Source organism: Triticum dicoccoides, chromosome 6B (genome assembly GCF_002162155.2).
Source record: "Triticum dicoccoides isolate Atlit2015 ecotype Zavitan chromosome 6B, WEW_v2.0, whole genome shotgun sequence".
Taxonomy (NCBI): Eukaryota; Viridiplantae; Streptophyta; class Magnoliopsida; order Poales; family Poaceae; genus Triticum; species Triticum dicoccoides.
In genome coordinates, this window is record NC_041391.1 from 596081051 (window position 1) to 596087050 (window position 6000).

Here is a 6000-nt window from a genome sequence, read left to right on the forward strand (position 1 = left end):
TCATCACAAGAGTTGTCAACAAGTAAATCATCATCACCTAACAAGTCATCTTCATCACTATTGAAATCAACATACTCGGGGTGTGATACCTTTGGGCCTTTAGCCATGAAGCATCTTCCAAGTCCTTCATTTGGTGAGTCAAATATGTCGTAGGAGTTGGTTGACACAAGTGCTAGACCGGCAACACCTTCATCTTGAGTATATTCGGAGTCGAAGTGATAGCTTCTCTCGGAGTGATTATTGGATTCGGAGCCGGATACCCATTCACCGACATGAGCTTGATGTCTTCGTTTTGTGTAGCTCCTTGATGAATTGTCCTTCCTTTTCGAATCCTTGCTTCTCCGGGATGTTCTTCGTTCATAACGATCATCTCTACTCCTTCTTTCTCTTGATGGTGATTCTTCTCTTCTACTCCTTCTTTTTGGAGAATCTTCTCTTCTTTTGTAGGGAGCCGTACACTCATTGGAATAGTGTTCGGGTCTTCCACAATTTTAGCAATTACGCTCACGACTATAAGTTATTTTGTCATTGTAGGACCTTGACTTGGAACTTCTTTCCTTGCTTCTACTCTTGTAGAACTTGTTGAACTTCTTCACCATTAGGCTCAATTCTTCATTGAAGGTTTGTTTCTCACTTGATGATGTGGGGGCTTCACATGAGGCTTTGTAAGCACCACTTGACTTGTTGTGGAGCTCCTCCTTATCCTTGAGTGACATCTCATGAGCAACAATTCTTCCAATGACTTCCGTTGGCTTGAGATCTTTATAATTGGGCATCATTTGGATCAATGTGCACACGGTATCATATTTTCCATCCAAGGCTCTTAGGATCTTCTTGATGATGAATTTGTCAGTCATCTCTTCACTTCCTAAGCCGGCAATCTCATTTGTGATGAGAGCAAGCCTAGAGTACATTTCAGCGACACCTTCACCATCCTTCATTTTGAACTTGTCAAGTTGACTTTGAAGCACATCCAATTTGGATTCCTTGACGGAGTCGGTACCTTCGTGCATGTCAATCAAAGTGTCCCAAATTTCCTTTGCATTCTCAAGAGGATATCACAAGCTTGAGCATTGTATTGCAGCATCTTCAACTCTTCCGTGCTAGCTTCACGGTTCGGTTCTCTCCCATCAAGGAATTCACCTTGCAAGCCAATACACACAATAGCCCAAACGGCAGGGTTATGTCAAAGAATATGCATTTTCATCTTATGCTTACAACTAGCAAAATTAGTACCATCAAAGTAAGGACCTCTACGGTGGTAATTTCCCTCGCTAGACGCCATACTCTCCTAGGTTGTGAAACCAAGGCTATGACCACCAAAATTTATGGCAATCAAAGCAAATGGAGACCATCTCTGATACCACTTGTAGGATCGAAAGTATGTCTAGAGGGGGGATGATTAGACTAATTAACCAAATAAAAATCTAGCCTTTTCCCTATTTTAGTGCTTGGCCGATTTTAGCAACTTAGCACTAGTCAAGCAATCAACCTACACATGCAATTCTAAGAGTGTAGGAGCAGAATGTAAAACAATTGCATATGAAGGTAAAGGGGAGGAGTTTGAGGAGGCAAACAGAATTGGAGACACGGATGTTTTTGTCGTGGTTCCGATAGGTGGTGCTATCGTACATCCATGTTGATGGAGACTTCAACCCACGAAGGGTAACGGCTGCGCGAGTCCACGGAGGGCGCCACCCATGAAGGGTCCACGAAGAAGCAACCTTGTCTATCCCACCATGGCCGTCGCCCATGAAGGACTTGCCTCACTAGGGTAGATCTTCACGAAGTAGGCAATCTCCTTGGTTCAACTCCACAATCTTGTCGGAGGCTCCCAAGTGACACCTAGCCAATCTAGGAGACACCACTCTCCAATAAGTAACAAATGGTGTGTTGATGATGAACTCCTTGCTCTTGTGCTTCAAATGATAGTCTCCCCAACACTTAACTCTCTCTCACAGGATTTGGATTTGGTGGAAAGAAGATTTGAGTGGAAAGCAACTTGGGAAGGCTAGAGATCAAGATTCATATGGTAGGAATGGAATATCTTGACCTCAACACAAGTGTAGGTGGTTCTCTCTCAGAAAATGTATGTTGGAAGTGTAGGCACGTTCTGATGGCTCTCCTCACGAATGAAGAGTGGGTGGAGGGGTATATATAGCCTCCACACAGAATCTAACCGTTACACACAATTTACCAATCTCGGTGGGACCGAATCGTGAAACTCGGTCGGACCGATTTAGTAAATAATGTGACCGTTAGGATTTTTGGTGGGACCAACATGTCAACTCGGTGGAACTAATATGGTTAGGGTTAGGGCATAACATATTCTCGGTGAGACCAATCACACAAACTCGGCGAGACTGATTTTGGTAATAGACACAGAGGGTTGGTCAGGCAGACTCGGTGGGACTGATTCGCTCATCTAGGTTAGACCGAAACGTTACGAAAGGGAAACAGTGAGTTTGCATTGCAATCTCGGTGGGACCGATCGCTCATCTCGGTTCGACTGAAACGTTACGAAGGGAAACCGAGAGATTGCAATCCCATCTCAGTGAGACCGAGATCCCTATCGGTGAGATCAAAAAGACTAGGGTTTGTGGCAGTGGATATGTCAACAGAACTCGGTGGTGCCGGATAGAAAGAATCGATGGGGCCAAGTTTGACTTTTTTTTTGGGACATATGTGGATGTGAGAAAGTAGTTGAGGGCTTTGGAGCATATCACAAAGCATTTTGAGCAAGAAACTCATTAAGCAACACCTCATCCCTCCTTGACAGTATTGCCTTTTCCTATAGACTCAATGTGATCTTGGATCACTAAAATGGAAAATGTAGAGTCTTGTCCTTTGAGCTTGAGCCAATTCTTTTGTCCTTAGCATTTTGAGGGATCCACTTTTCTCATCCATGCCATGCCAATCATTGAGCTTTCCTGAAAAATTTATCTTGAAATAGCATTAACTCAATAAGCTATATGTTGTTAGGAATTACCAAAACCACCCAGGGATAGGTGCACTTTCAGAAGCCTTGCAAGCAAACTGACTAATGAGTTAGTTGAAGTACGATGTATTACGGAACGAGTAAAGAGACTTGCCGGTAATGAGATTGAACTAGGTATGAAGATACCGACGATCGAATCTCGGGCGAGTAACATACCGATGGACAAAGGGGATTACGTATGTTGTCATAATGGTTTGACCGATAAAGATCTTCATAGAATATGTAGGAGCCAATATGGGCATCGAGGTTTCGATATTGGTTATTGACCGAAGAGGTGTCTTGGTAATGTCTACATAGTTCTCGAACCCGCAGGGTCGCACGCTTAACGTTCATTGACGGTAGAGTAGTATTGGGATATTTGATGAGTGGTAACCAAATGTTGTTCAGAGTATCAGATGAGATCCCAGATGTCACGAGGAGTCTCAGGATGGTTGAGAGGAAAAGATTTATATATAGGAAGTCATATTTTGGGTTCCACAAAAAGGTGTAGTTTTTTCGGTATTGTACCGGAAGCTTCCAGAAGGTTCCGGAGGATTCCGGAGGGGTACGAAAGTCCACAAGTGGGTTCACGACGACTGAAGGGCTGCGGGGAGGTGCCCTGACCTTATTGGGCTAGGCGCACCAAGTCCTCAAAAGCCCATGTGGCTAGGGAAGGCAAATAAGGAAGGAGTCCTAGTAGGAATAGGATTGGACTTGCAGTCCAAGTCCTCTCCCCCTTAGCTGCGCCCTAGGTCTTAGAGGGGCTATTCGCCACGCCCCTCCACCTATATATAGAGGGGAGGGGGCGCCCCAAGAGGATACACCAAGCCCCGGGCGCCCCTCTCTCTCCCGTTACTTCATAGTTCCACCGCCTCGTCCTGGCGATGCTTAGCAAAGCGCTGTCAGTGCTCCACCACCACCATCACCACCATGCCATCATGTTGGTTGTGATCCCATCTTCTTCTACTCTCCCACATGCTGGATAAGGAAGGAGGAGATGTCATCGAGCCGAACATGTGCTGAACTCGGAGGTGTCGTTCGTTCGGCACTAGATCGGTTGGATCATGATCGGATCGCGAAGAGTACGACTACATCAACCGTGTGATAGACGCTTCCTCTTGTGGTCTACGAGGGTACGTAGGCACACTCTCCCCCCTCATTTCTATGCATCTCCTAGATAGATCTTGCATGAAGCGTAGCAAATTTTTGAAATTGCATGCTACCCAACATATATGATGCAACAAGAAGGTTTTGTCAATCCTAAAGGCGCTAACAAAGTGTGCAAGCTCCAGCGATCCATCTATGGACTGGTGCAAGCATCTCGGAGTTGGAATATATGCTTTGATAAGGTGATCAAAGCATATGGTTTTATACAGACTTATGGTGAAGCTTGTGTTTACAAGAAAGTGAGTGGGAGCTCTATAGCATTTCTAATATTATATGTGGATGACATAATGTTGATTGCAAATGATGTAGAATTTCTGGATAGCAATAAAGGATACTTTAATAAAAGTTTTTCAATGAAAGACCTCGGTGAAGCTCCTTATATATTGGGCATCAAGATCTATAGAGATAGATCAAGACGCTTGATAGGACTTTCACAAAGCACATACCTTGATAAAGTTTTGAAGAAGTTCAAAATGGATCAGTCAAAGAAAGGGTTCTTGCTTGTATTACAAGGTGTGAAGTTGAGCCAGACTCAATGCCCAACCACTACAGAAGATAGAGATAAAATGAAAGTCATTCCCTATGCCTCAGCCATAGCTTCTATCATGTATGCTATGATGTGTACCAGACCTGATGTGTGCCTTTCTATAAGTTTAGCAAGGAGGTACCAAAGTAATCCAGGAGTGGATCACTGGACAACAGTCAAGAACATCCTGAAATACCTGAAATGGACTAGGGATATGTTTCTATTTTATGGAGGTGACAAAGAGCTTGTCGTAAGTGGTTACGTCAACGCTAGCTTTGACACTGATCCGGATGACTCTAAGTCACAAACCGTATACGTATTTTTATTGAATGGTGGAGCTGTCAGTTGGTGAAGTTCCAAGTAGAGCATCGTGGCGGGATCTATGTGTGAAGCGCAATACATAGCTGCTTCAGAAGCAGCAAATGAAGGAGTCTGGATGAAGGAGTTCATATCCGATCTAGGTGTAATTGTTGGAAATATGCCCTAGAGGCAATAATAAAAGGATTATTACTATATTTCCTTGTTCATGATAATTGTCTTTATTCATGCTATAATTGTATTATCTGGAAATCGTAATACACGTGTGAATACATAGACCATAATATGTCCCTAGTAAGCCTCTAGTTGACTAGCTCGTTGATCAACAGATAGTCATGGTTTCCTGACTATGGACATTAGATGTCATCGATAACGGGATAACATCATTAGGAGAATGATGTGATGGACAAGACCCAATCCTAAGCATAGCACAAGATCGTGTAGTTCGTTTTGCTAGAGCTTTTCCAATGTCAAGTATCTCTTCCTTAGACCATGAGATCGTGTAACTCCCGGATACCGTAGGAGTACTTGGGGTGTACCAAACGTCACAAGGTAACTGGGTGACTATAAAGGTGAACTACAGGTATCTTCGAAAGTGCCTATTGGGTTGACACGGATCAAGACTGGGATTTGTCACTCCGTATTACGGAGAGGTATCACTGGGCCCACTCGGTAGTGCATCATCGTAATGAGCTCAAAGTGACCAAGTGTCTGGTCACGGGATCATGCATTACGGTACGAGTAAAGTGACTTGCCGGTAACGAGACTGAACGAGGTATTGGGATACCGACGATCGAGTCTCGGGCAAGTAACATACCGTCTGACAAAGGGAATAGTATACGGGGTTGCTTGAACCCTCGACATCGTGGTTCATCTGATGAGATCATCGAGGAGTATGTGGGAGCCAACATGAGTATCCAGATCCCGCTGTTGGTTATTGACCGGAGAGCCGTCTCGGTCATGTCTACATGTCTCCCGAACCCGTAGGGTCTACACACTTAAGGTTCGGTGA